The sequence below is a fragment of the Arachis stenosperma genome, chromosome 9 (assembly GCF_014773155.1).
Source record: "Arachis stenosperma cultivar V10309 chromosome 9, arast.V10309.gnm1.PFL2, whole genome shotgun sequence".
NCBI lineage: Eukaryota > Viridiplantae > Streptophyta > Magnoliopsida > Fabales > Fabaceae > Arachis > Arachis stenosperma.
Genome location: NC_080385.1, coordinates 121586805 through 121607795, shown reverse-complemented (window position 1 = coordinate 121607795; position 20991 = coordinate 121586805). Strand labels below are relative to the sequence as shown.

The 20991-nt window shown below is 38.3% G+C and overlaps 1 non-coding gene across 1 annotated transcript; it reads left to right on the top strand.

Annotated features, from left to right (window-relative positions):
* The first annotated feature begins 8009 nt into the window (after nucleotides 1-8009).
* LOC130952308 (small nucleolar RNA R71) lies at nucleotides 8010-8117 on the top strand. The gene has a single exon (XR_009074489.1). It is a non-coding gene; the product is annotated as a small nucleolar RNA R71 (small nucleolar RNA).
* The last annotated feature ends 12874 nt before the right edge of the window (nucleotides 8118-20991 follow it).

The following is a 20991-nucleotide window of genomic DNA, read 5'->3' as shown; positions in this document are numbered from 1 at the left end:
AATGTCCCAAGATTCCCACACTTGAATGGTACTCACCCACACTAGCCTAAGCCAATCAAAGATCCAAATTAAGGACATTTATTGTTTTTCGCTTTAAGGCTTGTAATGTGCTAAATTAAGAACAAAGTGGGTTAAACGTTGGCTCAAATTGGCTAACAATGGATGATAAAAGGTAAGGCTTTTTGGGTAAGTAAGATAAATGAAATGATGGCCTCAATCATATAAATGCATGAATACACAAAATAATGGATATAAAGAATCAAAAAATTCAAAGATTACAATCATAGAAAGAGAATAATGCACATAAGAAGGAAAATAAGTGGTTATAAGATGTAACCACACCATTAGGCTCAAATCTCACTTGCTTGTGTTCTTAGCTCAAAAACATGATCCACAAGATATATAATTCAAGAAAGTTCTATGAAAAGTTTTCACTCAAATCAATTGGTGCCCTATAGATAGAAATCTTGAAAAATTTCATTATTTTGACTAAGTTTATTGTGTATACATATGCAAAAATAAGAAAATGCAAGTAAAAATCCTAAAATCCTAGAATGAAATGCAAAAGTGTTGGAATTAGAAACTTGTCACCCAAAATCGTCGACCGGTCGGACGACCTCCCCACACTTAAAAGTTTGCACCGTCTTCGGTGCACTTAAAGATGAGCAAGGGGGTATGGTGACTCTCCGAATTGCTGCATGTTTTTAGTCTTGCTTATGTTATTGCTTGTGGTGCATTCGTCATGAAAAACAAAAATATAACACCATAAGATGAGACAATACAAAAGCAAGGAAGCATACATTGTTGGAGTCAGGTAAATCACTAGAATTGAGTGGTTGATTAGTGTGACATTAATGACAAATAAGTGTGTGAATTCTAAATTGCGCGGTTTAGAACACACATTAGCATAAAAAAGCTATGTCACAAAAGAATCATACACTTCACTTATCCTAGTATGCTTGAGATGCTTTAAGTAAACTTGTAAGGTAAAACAAGCATTAAAGAAGCATGAAAGCATTCAAGCTAAAGCATATGGATGCATATAATCATGAAACACCATGCATTAAGGTAAATGCTCAAAGAGTCACAAGCTAGAAGGCAATTCTCATCACTTGGTATTTTCAAAAGGTAAGCATGAAGAACTCAAAACCAAGTAGCAAAATATAACCTCAACAATAGAATCCAACAAAGATTATAAACATAATGATGTTAAGAAAACATCCCTTTTTAATACTTAGCAGCAATTAATGGTAAACAAGGATATCAATCCAACACTTATAATGAAAAAGAGAAAATAGAATGAAAATTAACTAAAACTAACTAACTAATCAACTAACTAACTAACTAAAATAAATGGTTAACAATGGTGTTTGGGAGTGTTAGATGGGGGGTAGAAGAAGGGAAGAAGAAAGGAGAAGGAAAGAAATGGAAGGAGGAGAAGAAAAAAAATGTAGTGAAGGACGGGCATCCGCGCGTATGCGCGCATAGTGCGCGCGCGTCGATGGCATATTTCGAGAGTTGTGCGTACACGTCATATGCGCGTACGCACGAGTGGGGTTGTGCCAAAGGCACAACATTGGTGCAGCGCAGGCACAACTCTCTGGAAAATGTATGGAATGTGGAACTTCTCAATCCACGCGTGCGCGTGCATGGCGCGCTGGTGCGCGAAATTGTGAACAATATTTTTTCACAACTCTCATAATCCCCGGTCATGAACTCCAAGAACTTGGTAGTTCAATTCCATGGCATTACACAACTTCGCACAACTAACCAGCAAGTGCACTGGGTCGTCCAAGTAATACCTTACGTGAATAAGGGTCGATCCCACGGAGATTGTTAGTATTGAAGCAAGCTATGGTCATCTTGCAAATCTTAGTCAGGCAGACTCAAATGTATATGGTGATGAACGAAAATAACATAAAAGATAAGGATAGATATACTTATGTAATTCATTGGTAGGAACTTCAGATAAGTGTATGAAGATGCCTTCCCTTCCGTCTCTCTGCTTTCATACAGTCTTCATCCAATCCTTCTTACTCCTTTCCATGGCAAGCTTATGCAAGGGTTTCACCGTTGTCAGTGGCTACCTCCCATCCTCTCATTGGAAATGTTCAACGCACCCTGTCACGGCACGGCACGGCTATCCATCTGTCGGTTCTCAATCAGGCCGGAATAGAATCCAGTGATTCTTTTGCGTCTGTCACTAACGCCCCGCCTTCAGGAGTTTGAAGCACGTCACAGTCATTCAATCATTGAATCCTACTCAGAATACCACAGACAAGGTTAGACCTTCCGGATTCTCTTGAATGCCACCATCAGTTCTCGCCTATACCACGAAGACTCTGATCTCACGGAATGGCTGGCTCGTTTGTCAGGCGAGCACTCGGTTGTCAGGCGATCAACCATGCATCGTGTTATCAGGAATCCAAGAGATATTCACTAGAGCTTTGATTGCTTGTAGAACAAGAGTGGTTGTCAGTCACCTTGTTCATGAGTGAGAATGATGATGAGTGTCACGGATCATCACATTCATCAAGTTGAAGAACAAGTGATATCTTGGACAAAGAACAAGCGGAATTGAATGGAAGAACAATAGTAATTGCATTAATACTCGAGGTACAGCAGAGCTCCACACCTTAATCTATGGTGTGTAGAAACTCCACCGTTGAAAATACATAAGCATAAGGTCTAGGCATGGCCGAATGGCCAGCCTCCCAATGATCTAAGATAGCATAAAACACGAAGATAGCTACCCCGATATCTCAATACAATAGTAAAAGGTCCTACTTATAGAAAACTAGTAGCCTAGGGTGTACAGAGATGAGTAAAAGACATAAAAATCCACTTCCGGGCCCACTTGGTGTGTGCTTGGGCTGAGCAATGAAGCATTTTCGTGTAGAGACTCTTCTTGGAGTTAAACGCCAGCTTTTATGCCAGTTTGGGCGTTTAACTCCCATTTGGGTGCCAGTTCCAGCGTTTAACGCTGGGATTTCTTGAGGTGACTTTGAACGCCGGTTTGGGCCATCAAATCTTGGGCAAAGTATGGACTATCATATATTGCTGGAAAGCCCAGGATGTCTACTTTCCAACTCCGTTGAGAGCGCGCCAATTGGGCTTCTGTAGCTCCAGAAAATCCACTTCGAGTGCAGGGAGGTCAGAATCCAACAGCATCTGCAGTCCTTTTTAGTCTCTGAATCAGATTTTGCTCAGGTCCCTCAATTTCAGCCAGAAAATACCTGAAATCACAGAAAAACACACAAACTCATAGTAAAGTCCAGAAAAGTGAATTTTAACTAAAAACTAATAAAAATATACTAAAAACTAACTAGATCATACCAAAAACATACTAAAACAATGCCAAAAAGTGTATAAATTATCCGCTCATCACAACACCAAACTTAAATTGTTGCTTGTCCTCAAGCAACTAAAAATCAAATAAGATAAAAAGAAGAGAATATGCAATGAATTCCAAAAACATCTATGAAGATCAGTATTAATTAGATGAGCGGGGCTTTTAGCTTTTTGCCTCTGAACAGTTTTGGCATCTCACTCTATCCTTTGCAACTCAGAATGATTGGCTTCTTTAGGAACTCAGAATCCAGATAGTGTTATTGATTCTCCTAGTTAAGTATGATGATTCTTGAACACAGCTACTTTATGAGTCTTGGCCGTGGCCCAAAGCACTCTGTCTTCCAGTATTACCACCGGATACATACATGCCACAGACACATAACTGGGTGAACCTTTTCAGATTGTGACCCAGCTTTGCTAGAGTCCCCAATTAGAGGTGTCCAGGGTTCTTAAGCACACTCTTATTGCCTTGGATCACAACTTTATTCTTTCTTTTTCTTTTTCTTTTTCGTTTTTTTTTCTTTTTTTTTCGCCCTCTTTTTTTTCTTTTTTTTTCTTTTTTTTTTGTATTCACTGCTTTTTCTTGCTTCAAGAATCATTTTTAATGATTTTTCAGATCCTCAGTAACATGTCTCCTTTTTCATCATTCTTTCAAGAGCCAACATTCATGAACCACAAATTCAAAAGACATATGCACTATTCAAGCATACATTCAGAGAACAAGAGTATTGCCACCACATCAAAAACAATTAAACTATTATAAAATTCAAAATTCATGCAATTCTTTTTCTTTTCAATTAAGCACGTTTTTCTTTTAAGAAAGGTGATGGATTCATAGGACATTCATAACTTTAAGGCATAGACACTAAAACACTAATGATCACAAGACACAAACATGGATAAACATAAGCATAAAATTCGAAAAACAGAAGAATAAAGAACAAGGAAATCAAAGAACGGGTCCACCTTAGTGATGGCGGCTCTTTCTTCCTCTTGAAGATCCTATGGAGTGCTTGAGCTCCTCAATGTCTCTTCCTTGTCTTTGTTGCTCCTCCCTCATGATTCTTTGGTCTTCTCTAATTTCATGGAGGATGATGGAGTGTTCTTGATGCTCCACCCTTAGTTGTCCCATGTTGGAACTCAATTCTCCTAGGGAGGTGTTTAGTTGCTCCCAATAGTTTTGTGGAGGAAAGTGCATCCCTTGGGGCATCTCAGGGATCTCATGATGAGAGGGGTCTCTTGTGTGCTCCATCCTCTTCTTAGTGATGGGCTTATCCTCATCAATGGGGGTGTCTCCCTCTATGTCAACTCCAACTGAATAACAGAGGTGACAAATGAGATGAGGAAAGGCTAACCTTGCCAAGGTAGAGGACTTGTCCGCCACCTTATAGAGTTCTTGGGCTATAACCTCATGAACTTCCACTTCTTCTCCAATCATGATGCTATGAATCATGATGGCCCGGTCTAGAGTAACTTCGGACCGGTTGCTAGTGGGAATGATTGAGCGTTGAATGAACTCCAACCATCCTCTAGCCACGGGTTTGAGGTCATGCCTTCTCAATTGAACCGGCTTGCCTCTTGAATCTCTCTTTCATTGTGCGCCCTCTTCACATATAACTGTGAGGACTTGGTCCAACCTTTGATCAAAGTTGACCCTTCTAGTGTAAGGATGTGCATCTCCTTGCATCATGAGTTGAATGCTAACCTTACATTTTCCGGACTAAAATCCAAGTATTTCCCCCGAACCATAGTAAGATAATTCTTTGGATCCGGGTTCACACTTTGATCATGGTTCTTGGTGATCCATGCATTGGCATAGAACTCTTGAACCATCAAGATTCCGATTTGTTGAATGGGGTTGGTAAGAACTTCCCAACCTCTTCTTCGGATCTCATGGCGGATCTCCGGATATTCACCCCTTTTGAGTGAAAAGGGGACCTCGGGGATCACCTTCTTCAAGGCCACAACTTCATAGAAGTGGTCTTGATGCACCCTTGAGATGAATCTATCCATCTCCCATGACTCGGAGGTGGAAGCTTTTGCCTTCCCTTTCCTCTTTCTAGAGGTTTCTCCGGCCTTGGATGCCATAAATGGTTATGGAAAAACGAAAAAGCAACGCTTTTACCACACCAAACTTAAAAGGTTTGCTCGTCCTCGAGCAAAAGAAGAAAGAAGAGAGTAGAAGAAGAAGAAATGAGGGAGAAGGGAATGGCTTTGTATTCGGCCAAAGAAGGGGAGAAGTGGTGTTTAGGTTGTGTGAAAATGAAGGAGTGAAGAAGGGTATTTATAGGAGAGAAGGGAGATGGAGTTCGGCCATTATGGGTGGGTTTGGGAAGGAAAGTGGTTTGAATTTGAAGGGTGAGGTTGGTGGGGTTGTGTGAAGGATGGATGTGAGTGGGGAAGAGAAAGATGGGATTTGATAGGTAAAGGGTTTTTGGGGAAGAGGTATTGAGGTGATTGGTGAATGGGGGAAGAAGAGAGAGGGTGGTGGTGGGGTTGGTAGGGGTCCTGTGGGGTCCACAGATCCTGTGGTGTCAAGGAAAAGTCATCCCTGCACCAAATGTTGCTCAAAATCACGTTTTGAGTCATTTCTGGCGTTAAACGCCGGGCTGGTGCCCATTCCTGGCGTTTAACGCCAGGTTCTTGCCCTTTTCTGGCGTTTAACGCCAGTCTGGTGCCCCTTTCTGGTGTTAAACGCCCAGAATGGTGCCAGACTGGGCGTTAAACGCCCAACAGCTAACCTTACTGGCGTTTAAACGCCAGTAAGTGCGTCCTCCAGGGTGTGCTGTTTTTCTTCCTGTTTTTCATTCTGTTTTTGCTTTTTTCATTGATTTTGTGACTTCTCATGATCATCAACCTACAAAAGACATAAAATAACAAAAGAAAATAGTTAATTATAAAGCATTGGGTTGCCTCCCAACAAGCGCTTCTTTAATGTCAGTAGCTTGACAGAGGGCTCTCATGGAGCCTCACAGATACTCAGAGCAATGTTGGAACCTCCCAACACCAAACTTAGAGTTTGAATGTGGGGGTTCAACACCAAACTTAGAGTTTGGTTGTGGCCTCCCAACACCAAACTTAGAGTTTGACTGTGGTGGCTCTGTTTGTCTCTGATTTGAGAGAAGCTCTCCATGCTTCTTCTCCATGGTGACCGAGGGATATCCTTGAGCCTTAAACACCAAGGATTTTTCATTCACTTGAATTATCAGTTCACCTCTATCAACATCAATCACAGCCTTTGCTGTGGCTAGGAAGGGTCTGCCAAGGATGATAGATTCATCCATGCACTTCCCAGTCTCTAGGACTATGAAATCAGCAGGGATGTAATGGTCTTCAATCTTCACCAAAACATCCTCTACAAGTCCATGAGCTTGTTTTCTTGAGTTGTCTGCCATCTCCAATGAGATTCTTGCAGCTTGTACCTCAAAGATCCCTAGCTTCTCCATTACAGAGAGAGGCATGAGGTTCACACTTGACCCTAAGTCACACAGAGCTTTCTTGAAGGTCATGGTGCCTATGGTACAAGGTATTGAAAACTTCCCAGGATCTTGTCTCTTTTGAGGTAATTTCTGCCTAGACAAGTCATCCAGTTCTTTGGTGAGCAAAGGGGGTTCATCCTCCCAAGTCTCATTTCCAAACAACTTGTCATTTAGCTTCATGATTGCTCCAAGGTATTTAGCAACTTGCTCTTCAGTGACATACTCTTCCTCTTCAGAGGAAGAATACTCATCAGAGCTCATGAATGGCAGGAGTAAATCCATTGGAATCTCTATGGTCTCATTTTGAGCCTCAGATTCCCATAGTTCCTCATTGGGGAACTCATAGGAGGCCAGTGGACGTCCAGTGAGGTCTTCCTCAGTGGCGTTCACTGCCTCTTCTTCCTCCCAGAATTCGGCCATGTTGATGGCTTTGCACTCTCCTTTTGGATTTTCTTCTGTGTTGCTTGAGAGAGCACTAGGAGGGAGTTCAGTAATTTTCTTGCTCAGCTGACCCACTTGTCCTTCCAAGTTTCTAATGGAGGACCTTGTTTCAGTCATGAAACTTTGAGTGGTTTTGATTAGATCAGAGACCATGGTTGCTAAGTCAGAGGGGTTCTGCTTAGAGTTCTCTGTCTGTTGCTGAGAAGATGATGGAAAAGGCTTGCCATTGCTAAACCTGTTTCTTCCACCATTATTGTTGTTGAGACCTTGTTGAGGTCTCTCTTGATTCTTCCATGAGAAATTTGGATGATTTCTCCATGAAGAATTATAGGTGTTTCCATAGGGTTCTCCTAGGTAATTCACCTTTTCCATTGAAGGGTTCTTAGGATCATATGCTTCTTCCTCAGATGAAGCTTCTTTAGTACTGCTTGGTTCATTTTGCATTCCAGACAGACTTTGAGAGATCAAATTGACTTGTTGAGTCAATATTTTGTTCTGAGCCAATATGGCATTCAGAGTATCAATCTCAAGAACTCTTTTCTTCTGACTAGTCCCATTGTTCACAGGATTTCTTTCAGAAGTGTACATGAATTGGTTATTTGCAACCATTTCAATCAGCTCTTGAGCTTCTGTAGGCGTCTTCTTCAAATGAAGAGATCCTCCAGCAGAGCTATCCAGAGACATCTTGGATAGTTCAGAGATACCATCATAGAAAATGCCTATGATGCTCCATTCAGAAAGCATGTCAGAAGGACACTTTCTGATTAATTGTTTGTATCTTTCCCAAGCTTCATAGAGGGATTCTCCATCCTTCTGTCTGAAGGTTTGGACTTCCACTCTAAGCTTACTCCATTTCTGAGGTGGAAAGAATTTTGCCAGGAAGGCATTGACTAGCTTTTCCCAAGAGTCCAGGCTATCTTTAGGTTGTGAGTCCAACCATATTCTAGCTCTGTCTCTTACAGCAAAAGGGAATAGCATCAGTCTGTAGACCTCAGGGTTAACCCCATTAGTCTTGACTGTGTCACAGATTTGCAAGAATTCAGCTAAAAACTGATGAGGATCTTCCATTGGAAGTCCATGGAACTTGCAATTCTGTTGCATTAGAGAAACTAATTGAGGCTTAAGCTCAAAGTTGTTTGCTCCAATGGCAGGGATAGAGATGCTTCTCCCATAGAAGTCGGGAGTAGGTGCAGTAAAGTCACCCAGCACCTTCCTTGCATTGTTGTTGTTTTCGGCTGCCATGTGTTCTTCTTCTTTGAAGAATTCGGTCAGGTCTTTTGAAGAGAGTTGTGCTTTGGCTTCTCTTAGCTTTCTCTTCAAGGTCCTTTTAGGTTCAGGATCAGGCTCAACAAGAATGCTTTTGTCTTTGCTCCTGCTCATAAGAAAGAGAAGGGAACAAGAAAATGTGGAATCCTCTATGTCACAGTATAGAGATTCCTTGAAGTGTCAGAGGAAAAGAAGAGTAGAAGACAAAAGTGGAAAATTCAAACTTATCAAAGGAGATGGAGTTCGAATTTTTGCATTAAGGAATAGTGTTAGTCCATAAATAGAAGGATGTGGGGAGAAGGGAAGTAATTTTCGAAAATTAAGTGAGAGATTTTGAAAATATTTTTGAAAAACATTACTTAATTTTCGAAAATGAGAGTGGGAAAGAAATAAGATAATTTTTGAAAAAGATTTTGAAATTAGAAATCAAAAAGATTTGATTGAAAACTATTTTGAAAAAGATGAGGTTAAGAAGATATGATTGATTTTTTTTTTTAAAAAAATTTGATTGAGAAAATATGATTTGAAAACAATTTTAAAAAGATTTGATTTTAGAAAAAAAATAACTTGGCTATCAAGAAAAGATATGATTCAAACATTAAACCTTTCTCATCAGAAAAGGCAACATACTTGAAATGTTTAATCAAATCATTAATTGATAGTAAGTATCTTTGAAAAAGGAAAGAAATTGATTTTGAAAACATTTGATTGAAAAGATATGATTTGAAAAAGATTTGATTTTGAAAAACTTTGAAAACTTGAAAAAAAATTGATTTGAAAACAAAATTCTCCCCCTTTAGCCATCCTGGCGTTAAACGCCCAGAATGGTGCACATTCTGGCGTTTAACGCCCAAAACTATACCCTTTTGGGCGTTAAACGCCCAACCAGGTACCCTGGCTGGTGTTTAAACGCCAGTCTGTCCTTCTTCACTGGGCGTTTTGAACGCCCAGCTTTTTCTGTGCAATTCCTCTGCTGTATGTTCTGAATCTTCAATTCTCTGTATTATTGACTTGAAAAGACACAAATTAAAAATATTTTTGGATTTTTAATAATAAAGAATAATCAAAATGTAACTAAAATCAAATAACAATGCATGCAAGACACCAAACTTAGCAGTTTGTATACCACTGACACTAACAATATGAGAATGCATATGAGACACACAAAATACTTCAAGTCAATAGAATTCAAAGATCAGAGCAAGTAAATCATCAAGAACATCTTGAAGATCACTAAGACACATGAATGAATGCATGCAATTGACACCAAACTTAAGATAAGACTAGACTCAAACAAGAAACATAAAATATTTTTGGTTTTTATAAAATTTTTTTTTTTGTGTTTTTCAAAAATTAAGTGGAAAAAGGTATCAAAATTCTTAATGAGAATTCCAGGAATCAGTGCAATGCTAGTCTAAGACTCCGGTCCAGGAATTAGACATGGCTTCACAGCCAGCCAAGCTTTCAAAGAAAGCTTCGGTCCAAAACACTAGACATGGCCAAAGGCCAGCCAAGCCTTAGCAGATCACTGCTCCAAAAGCAAAATTGATAAAAATCAACAAGCTCTTGTGATGATAAGTTGAAACCTCGGTCCAATGAGATTAGACATGGCTTCTCAGCCAGCCAGACTTCAACAAATCATCATGAAACTCTAGAATTCATCTTCAAGAATTTCGAAAAAAATAAATACCTAATCTAAGCAACAAGATGAACCTTCAGTTGTCCAAACTGAACAATCCCGGCATTGTTACCAAAAGCTTGCTCAAAACATGAACAATCCCCGGCAACGGCGCCAAAAACTTGGTGCGCGAAATTGTGAACAATATTTTTTCACAACTCTCATAATCCCCGGTCATGAACTCCAAGAACTTGGTAGTTCAATTCCATGGCATTACACAACTTCGCACAACTAACCAGCAAGTGCACTGGGTCGTCCAAGTAATACCTTACGTGAGTAAGGGTCGATCCCACGGAGATTGTTAGTATTGAAGCAAGCTATGGTCATCTTGCAAATCTTAGTCAGGCAGACTCAAATGTATATGGTGATGAACGAAAATAACATAAAAGATAAGGATAGATATACTTATGTAATTCATTGGTAGGAACTTCAGATAAGTGTATGAAGATGCCTTCCCTTCCGTCTCTCTGCTTTCCTACAGTCTTCATCCAATCCTTCTTACTCCTTTCCATGGCAAGCTTATGCAAGGGTTTCACCGTTGTCAGTGGCTACCTCCCATCCTCTCATTGGAAATGTTCAACGCACCCTGTCACGGCACGGCACGGCTATCCATCTGTCGGTTCTCAATCAGGCCGGAATAGAATCCAGTGATTCTTTTGCGTCTGTCACTAACGCCCCGCCTTCAGGAGTTTGAAGCACGTCACAGTCATTCAATCATTGAATCCTACTCAGAATACCACAGACAAGGTTAGACCTTCCGGATTCTCTTGAATGCCGCCATCAGTTCTCGCCTATACCACGAAGACTCTGATCTCACGGAATGGCTGGCTCGTTTGTCAGGCGAGCACTCGGTTGTCAGGCGATCAACCATGCATCGTGTTATCAGGAATCCAAGAGATATTCACTAGAGCTTTGATTGCTTGTAGAACAAGAGTGGTTGTCAGTCACCTTGTTCATGAGTGAGAATGATGATGAGTGTCACGGATCATCACATTCATCAAGTTGAAGAACAAGTGATATCTTGGACAAAGAACAAGCGGAATTGAATGGAAGAACAATAGTAATTGCATTAATACTCGAGGTACAGCAGAGCTCCACACCTTAATCTATGGTGTGTAGAAACTCCACCGTTGAAAATACATAAGCATAAGGTCTAGGCATGGCCGAATGGCCAGCCTCCCAATGATCTAAGATAGCATAAAACACGAAGATAGCTACCCCGATATCTCAATACAATAGTAAAAGGTCCTACTTATAGAAAACTAGTAGCCTAGGGTGTACAGAGATGAGTAAAAGACATAAAAATCCACTTCCGGGCCCACTTGGTGTGTGCTTGGGCTGAGCAATGAAGCATTTTCGTGTAGAGACTCTTCTTGGAGTTAAACGCCAGCTTTTATGCCAGTTTGGGCGTTTAACTCCCATTTGGGTGCCAGTTCCAGCGTTTAACGCTGGGATTTCTTGAGGTGACTTTGAACGCCGGTTTGGGCCATCAAATCTTGGGCAAAGTATGGACTATCATATATTGCTGGAAAGCCCAGGATGTCTACTTTCCAACGCCGTTGAGAGCGCGCCAATTGGGCTTCTGTAGCTCCAGAAAATCCACTTCGAGTGCAGGGAGGTCAGAATCCAACAGCATCTGCAGTCCTTTTTAGTCTCTGAATCAGATTTTTGCTCAGGTCCCTCAATTTCAGCCAGAAAATACCTGAAATCACAGAAAAACACACAAACTCATAGTAAAGTCCAGAAAAGTGAATTTTAACTAAAAACTAATAAAAATATACTAAAAACTAACTAGATCATACCAAAAACATACTAAAAACAATGCCAAAAAGTGTATAAATTATCCGCTCATCACGCGCGCGCGTGGATGGTCCAAAACGCTTGATGCACGCGTACGCGTGCATTGCGCCACGCGTGGATGGTGCTCTGTTTTCAAAAATTTTCTATATTTTTGCACCAATCCAAGCATTCCAAACCTCCAAACAGCTACCAAAACACCTTAAAACCTATTTAACATACTAAACTATCAACTATACTCTACTAACTAAACAAAATATGAAATCAACTAAATTCTACACTATTTACAAAAGAGAAAATGAAAAGATGTTACCATGGTGGGGTGTCTCCCACCTAGCACTTTTGTTTATTGTCCTTAAGTTGGACTTATGGGGAGCTCCTCATCAAGGTGGCTTGTGCTTGTATTCATCTTGGAACTCCCACCAATGCTTGGTTCTCCATTGTGCCCCAAGATTTTCTATGGGTTGAGCCAAGTGTTGATGGAGTTCTTCACAAGCTTGGGGCTCCCAAAGTTGGTCCTCTTTTTTTAATTCGGGATCCCACACTTTATTTTCACACCCGTCTTGAAGTTGATCATCATTATTAATCCATCCGGGTGGTAAGCAAGATGAATTCTCAAGGTGATACCAAACTCTCCTTTTAGACCCATTCAAGTGAGCACTAGCCCAACCCTTGCACCTAAGCTTTGAAGTATCAACCAAAATGAGCCTTGATTTACAACGCCATCCACTAAACATTCTTCTCTTTCGCTTTATCCCACAAATCATCCTAAGTTAACCATCCATTTCAAGTAAACCATACTCAAGTGGGGTAATAAAGCTAATAGAAATGAGTTTTACCTACTCAAGTGAAGGAATAGATGACAACCTAGGCAAAGAAGCTTCCAAAGATCTTGACAAAGCGCACTCAACTTCTGTTCTTCTTTTTCTAAGGGCTTCCACCTCTCCACAAGATTTTTCAAATTCAATCATTTGTTCATCAATTTCATTTAACTCTTCTCCATCACTTAAATCATAAATGGGAGGTTGAGAGAAATCCACCTCCACATCGCTCTCTTCTTCATCGGGAGAAGGTTCTTCAAGTTCAAAGGATTCACCACCATTAGGATTTGATGCTTGATCTTCATCTCCAAGGGAACTCAATTCTTGCTCCATTCATTCCAAGTCTTCATATGGGATATTCCTTGGAGGTTGTGCACATTCTTCCTCAACATCAACTTCAATCTTCTTGGAGGGATTTTCTTCAACTCTAGGTTCCCATGGAGGTTCCGCATCTCCTAAGTCTTCAACCACTTCTTCCTTTTCTTCAATGGTAATAGGTTCCTCCAATTGTTCTAACACAAAGTGGCATTCCTCCTTTTCCACCGGAGTTTCCAATCTCTCGTTCATGCGATGCTCTTCTTTAGATTCTCCACATGTAGCCATGGGAGCTCCTTGAGTGTCCAAAAGTTGGGATGCTAGCCGGTTTACCACCTCATCTAAGGCGGTCATGAATTGTTGTACATCCCTTGTCATCTCCTCTTGTCCTTGAAGAAGAACACCGAGGGTTTCATCCATTAGAGGTTGGGGTGGATGGAAAGATTCATCATTTTGGGGGAAGGGTTCATAGTAGGAAGATAGTTCTTCTTGGTGGAGTTGTGGTGGTTCAATGTTTTCCACTCTTTCCACTTGTTGCACAACACACTCCATGGTTGCTTGAAATTGATCCAATGCTTCCTTGAGATGATCCCTTGACTCTTGTTCTGCTTGGATATCATGATAGGGATCATATGGCTCTTGGATCGATGGACATGAATATTCTTCCATGTGAGGTTGTGGTGGAAGGTAGAATTCATCTTGTGGTTGAAAATTTTCATATGTTAGGGTGGTTCATCTTGGTAATAATGTGGAGGAGGTGGCTCTTGAAAATATTGATGTTGGAATGGTGGTGGCTTTATATGTGGTTCATATGGCTCATATAGTTGTTGGTAGGATAGATATGGATTAGGGTCATATGAAGGTGGTTGGTAAGAAAGGGCTTGTGAGTATGGTTTAGGGCTATGTTGAGGGTATAATTCATAGGCATATGGTGGTGGTTCTTGAAAATCACAAGGAGATTCACCATAGCCATTGGATTGATATGCATCATAGAATGGCTCTTCTTCATAGTGCATTGGTGGAGGTTGTTGCCAAGAGGATTGATCATATGCATATGGCTCCTCCTACCTTTGGTTATCCCATCCTTGATACATCTCTTCATTGTAATCTCCACTTCCTACAACATAGTTGTAACTACACTCATAGCCAAAGTGAGAATTCATGATAGCAAGAGAGGGCAAAAACAAAAAATAGAAACAAATAAAGAGAACAAACTAAAAACTAACAAAGAAGCAAAAAGCAAACATATTCATAATATTCACATATATACAATAACCAATAACACAACACCATTGCGATTCCCCAGCATGGCGCCATTTTGATGATTAGATTTTTGATGGTTTAGAATTTCACAAATGAATTCTCGTTGCAAGTATAGTTCCTAAACCAAACAATAATCTTTTCATACAAAAAGTTGTTTGTCACTAAAACAAACCCCTAAATTTATAAACCGAAGTATTGGAACCTCGGGTCGTTCTCCCTAGGAATTACAATAAAGTGTCTTGTTATTGGTTGTGAGTTATTTGGGGATTTTGAGATTTTAGACAAGAAATATAAATGGCAAAGAAAATAAACTAACAACTAACAAAGCTCTTGGCAAGATATGAGAACTAGAAATCCTATCCTAGTTATCCTCCTCAATTGTGATAACAAATTGTCCATTACTCCCACTTAGTTAACCTCTAACCATGGAGGAAAGTCAAGTGGATGAATCAATTTGATTCCTCAAGTCCTAATCAACTCCTAAAGGAAAGACTAGCTTTAGAGATATTCAAATCAATTAGCAACTTCTAATTATCAATCAACAAAAGAATTAGATAACTCAAGAGTCACTAATTACTCTACCTAGGCCAAGAGGAACAAAATCTACACTAAAACTAAAAGAAGCATTTTATCAAACACATAAGAGGCATAGTGGGAAAGCACATGAAATCTACAACAAGAATAAAATCTAACAACAATTATTGAAAGGAATTAACAACAACAATCAAAAGAAACACAATTATTATGAATTACCTTGAATTGAATTGAAAGAAAATGGAAGGAATAAGAGTAGATCTACAACAAAGTATAAGAACAACATAAATGAAATTACAACAAAAGAATAGAAGAATGATGAATGTAACAACAAGGAATTGAGAAGAAGAAGTAGAAGAAGATGAATCTAAATCTAGATCTAAGAACTAAACCTAATCCTAATCCTAATTCTAGAGAGAAGTGAGAGCTTCTCTTTCTAAAACTACTTCTAACTACTTCTAAAACTAAACTATGACTAATGGTAACTAGATGCCTCATCCCTCTTCAATCCTTGGCTTAAATAGCATCAGAAATGAGTTGGATTGGGTCCACAAGGCTTCTAAAATTGCTGGCCATGAGTTGCATTAAGTGGATCATGTGCCACCATCGGTGCGCCCCTATGCGCGATGCAACTATGGCAAATCTTATATCGTTTCGAAGCCCCAGATGTTAGCTTTCCAACCCAACTAAAACCGTATCATTTGGATCTCTGTAGCTCAAGTTATGATCGATTAAGTGCAAAGAGGTCGGCTTGACAGCTTTTGCGATTCCTACATCTCTTCACGAGTTCTCCATTTTTACATACTTTTCCTTCATTCCCTTAATCCAATCTTTGCCTCATAAATCTGAAATCACTTAACAAACATATCAAGACATCTAATGGAATCAAGGTGAATTAAATTTAGCTATTTTAAGACCTAAAAAGCATGTTTTCACTCTTAAACACAATTAAAGGAGAAGTTATAAAACCATGCTATTTCAATGGATAAATGTGGGTAAAAGGTTATAAAATCCCCTAAATCAAGCACAAGATAAACCCTACAAATGGGATTTATCACTCATCCGTCTCAATCAAACCATATTCAAGTGGGAAATAAAGATTAGAGATAAGAATTTTACCTATTTGAATGTTATGTTGGATAGTGACTTAGGAAGGGACGTCTCCAATGGTCTTGTAAGTTCCATTCCCTTGTGCTCTTCTTTGAATACCTCCACCTCTTGGCAAGCTTCTTCCATGTCCTCTTCTTGACAAAGTTCTTCACATTCAACCACTTCTTCACCAACTTCTTCTAGCTCTTCTCCACTCTTCATGTCACAACTTGGAGGTAATGTGGAACTCACCTCAATATCTACCTCAATTTCAATAGGAGAAGATTCCTCAAATACGAAAGGATCATGTGTTGGTGTGGGATCGTCTTCAAGAGGAATATTTGTTGCTTGCTCACCTTCTTCCAATTCTTCATCATTCATTATATGCTTAGGAGGTTGCGCACCCTCCTTAACATCGCCTTCAAGCTCAATGGAAGAAGGTTCAACAATTTTCACAAAATCAACCACATTGCTTGGTGTGGAAGTGTCATCCAACTTGAAATCCACCTCTTGTTCAACTTTGCCTAGGCTTTCAACTACTTCTTCTTCATCAACAATCTCCATCCTTTCCACTTGTTGCACGACACACTCCATGCTCCACTCTTCAGTTGATTTCTCACATTCATCCGTGGAGATGCTTTGTCTACGGTATGAATCCAATGCGCCCAAGTTGGCTTTAATTTTGGCAACGTTAGCCTTGATAGCTTCGTTTCTCCTTTGGGCTTCCTCTTGCTCCTTTTGACGGATGATTTCTTGAAGCCGGTCCATTGCTTCCTTGAAGTGATCCATTGGCTTTTTTTCCAATTGATTAGCATACGTAGGATCATATTGCTCTCGGATGAATGGATATGGGTGTTCTTCCATGGAGGGTTGTGGTGGAAAGAAAAATTCATCTTGTGGTTGAAAGTTATCATACATGGGAGGTGATTCAGCTTGATAATAGTGTGGAGATGGTGGTTCTTGAGGGTATTGGTGGTGGAATTAGGGTGGTTCTTCATATGGTTCATATGGTTCATAAGGTAGTTGATATGGTGCATAAAGATTAGGGTCATATGGAGGTGTTTGGTGGTATGAGGCTTGTGAGTATGGTGGTTCAAAATTATGTTGAGGAGGTGGTTCATAGGCATGTGGTGGTGGTTGTTGACAACTACAATAAGGATCACCACATCCATTAGATTGATATGCATTAGGATTAAAATTATACCCATAAGAAACTGGAGGTTATTGTTGCCAAGAAGGTTGATCAATCCCTTGAGGCTCCTCCCATCTTTGATTGTTCCATCCTTGATGCATGTTACCATTGTAGTTCCCATTACCTACAACATAATTTGAGCCAAACTCATGGCCAAAGTGAGGATGAAAATTCATAATAGCAATTAAAAACAAAAACTAACAAAAATAAGAACAAAGTCCTTAACCTAACAAAAACCAACAAATAAGCAAAAGACAAACATATTCACATATTCACAATAGCCAATAACATAACACCATTGCAATTCCTCGGCAACGGCGCCATTAATTTGATAAGAGAAGATTTACATCGGTTCGGAATTCCACAAAATAACTCCGTTGTTAGTATAGTCCAAACCAATAGTCAATCCTCAAATCAAACTAAATTTGGTTGTCACAAGTAACAAACCCCAAATAAGAATTAACCGGAGTATTTGAACTCCGGGTCGTCTCATAAGGAATTGCAATGAAGTGCTCAATTATTGGCTATGAAGAATAAAGGGGTTTGATTTTTATATTTTTGGCAAGAAAATAAATGGCAAAGAAAGTAAATGAACAATTAACTAATAAAAGAAAGGACAAATACTCTTGGCCAGACATAGGTAATTAAGATCACCATCCTTGTCTACAAACCATATATTGACAATTATGAGTAACCAAGCTCATTAAGTCTACCTCCAAGAGCTTTAAGTACGTATTATCTACTCCTAAACTTGAGGTACGTCAAATGGCTTGATCAACATCAACCCAGAAGTCCCAACCTATCTACTAATTAGATTAGTAGTGGGTTAGTGTCAATGAGTATCAAATTGATCACCAAGGGTTCTCAAATCACCAATTCATTGAGATCTAATGACTCAAGGTCACTCAATTTCCTTCGCCTAGGCCAAGAGTAAAAAAAACTACTCAAAAACTAGTAAAAGCGTTTCATCAAACACCTTGAGTGCAAGAAAAGTAAACATCACAAAATGCAAGAATTAATGAAACCCATAACTAACATAAGCAAGAAATCAACAATAACAATGAAGATAAACATCAAAGAGGCATAGAAATATAAAATTGCATGAAAGAGAAATTGAGATCCAACAATTGTTCATAAACATAAAAGAGAATAAAATAAGAAATTAACAAGAGAAACTAAGAAGATTAAAATAATAGAATACTAAAATATAAAGAGAATTGAAATCAAAACAAGAATTGAAAGATAAATTTGAGAGAGATTAACCTAACTTTACCCTAATTTCTATCCTAAATCTAGAGAGAAGGGAGAGCTTCTCTCTCTAGAATTCTAACTTAAAACATGATGAAAACTAAACTATGACTACTTGGTTCATTCCCCCCTCAGTCCTTGGGTTCAATAGCATCAGAAATGAGTTGGATTGGGTCCAAAATGCTTCAGAAATTGCCCCCAACGAGTTGCCAAAATGGACCCATGCTGATCCTGTGACGTATGCGCATCATGTGCGTGTACGCGTCTCAGGCAACTATAACAAAGTTTATATCATTTTGAAACCCCGGATGTTAGCTTTCCAACGCAACTAAAACTGCCTCATTTGGACCTCTGTAGCTCAAGTTATGATCGATTGAGTGCGAAGAGGTCAGGATTGATAACTCTGCAGTTCCTTCATTTCTTCATGAGTTCTCCCACTTTGCATGCTTTTCCTTCATTCCTTCAATCCAATCCTTGCCTTCTAAACTTGAGATCATTTAACAAACATATCAAGACATCGAATGGAATTAAAGTGAATTAAATTTAGCCATTTTAAGGCCTAAAAGCATGTTTTCACAGTTAAGCACAAATTTAGGGAGAATTACAAAACCATGCTATTTCATTGAATAAATGTGAGAAAAGTTGATAAAACCTTCCAAATTGAGCACAAGATAAACTACAAAATTGGGGTTTATCACTCCCATATAGAATCCAAGTGTTCGACCACCCTCCCCCTAAGATTAGATATGCTTTAGTTCTAGATAGCTTTGGCACCCTCAGAATGAGGGGTACTTAGTTTCGTTGCTGTTTGGTTTTGTTTCCTTGTTTTGGGGTCTTTGACCCTCATCCTTCACCAAAAAAAAAAAAAAGCATAGTAGTGGTGTTTCGAAAAGTGTTACTAAAATTAAAATAACACTTTTTTTGTTATTGTTAAGTAACACTTTTTAAAAAGTAGAGTAAAGTATCGTTTTTGTCCCTAACGTTTGGGATAAGTCCTATTTGTGTTCCTAACATTTAAATCGTCCTATTTGTATCTCTAACATTTATAAAAGTGAGTCAATATTATCCTGCCGTCAATTATACTAACAAATCAGATTATATTTTCCAATTATTCTCACTTGGATGTATTCATTCTCAATTAGGTCTCACTTGGATGTGTTTGATTTCAATATTGTACCAACTATTTGTGTTTATGTTCAATTATGTCCCTAAAAAAATGAATTATGTAAATGTCGTAGGGATTAATTTCAACTTTTAATGAGCTATTTTTCGGAGTGGATCATCGGTTCTATCTCAGACATTTGTATTCTAACTTTAAGAAGAGATTTTCAAAACTCAAACTAAAGCTCATGATGTATAATTAATAGCAGAATAATATTGAATCACTTTTACAAACGTTAGGGATACAAATAAGATAATTTAAATATTAGAAATACAAATAGGACTTACTCCAAACGTTAGGGACAAAAACGATACTTTACTCTAAAAAGTATTATTTAAACAAATGTGATCAAATAACAAAAAAAAGGTGACTTTAATTTTAACAACACTTATATAATCACTATAATATCTTTATATATATATATATATATATATATATATATATATATATATATAGTGGTAAATTATATGATAAAGATATAAGTTTACATATCTTTTCTTTTATGAAATGAAAGAGAGATTGAAAAAATTAGGATCCAGATTTTGAACATCAATAAATAATAAAAAATTAACTATAAAAAAAATTTATACTCTTTTATACAACTTCAATTTGTATAATAGAATGCCCCTATATATAGTAATATAGTAATTATATTTAACACTTTAACGGCGTTACTTTACTAAAACACATTGAATAAATGCAATGAAATCGAAATGTAAGCACTAAGCACTCTCTGTCTCCTATCCAAAAATTCACATTCTCCTGAAATTCAAAATCTTTTCATTAATATATCTCACTTTATAATCATACAAAGTCATGGCTCACAACTCAACACAACAAACCCGTCTTAGAATTAGATTTTTTTTTTTGGAAATTTTTATTTTTTAAAAAATAAATTAAAATTAAATTTTATAAAAAATTAAATTAATAATTTTTTACCCATGTAGTTAAATATTTTGGATAAATTTATCTAGAATGAGGAAGTTATAAAGTAAAAAGATAAATATTTAATTATTTTTAAATTAAGATAATAATATTCACAAACAATAAAAATTACAATATCAATAGTGATTTTGGTGACTAATATCAATAGTGATTAAGTCTTCATTTTATTATTTTATTATTTTTCTACTTATTTTTTTAAAAATCTTTTTACTTTGGAATTGTTTGGACTTTGGACAAAGCAGGTAACATAACAGACAGAGAGCAATAAATAAATGAAAATCAAAATGGATCCAAAAGCGCTCGTCAACGGTCCCCTCCAAATCATAACGGCTACTTTCCCTCCCCCCCTTCCTGCTCTCATCAAATTCAAACTTCAAATCAAAAACCCTTACTTCAACAAAAGACTCTCT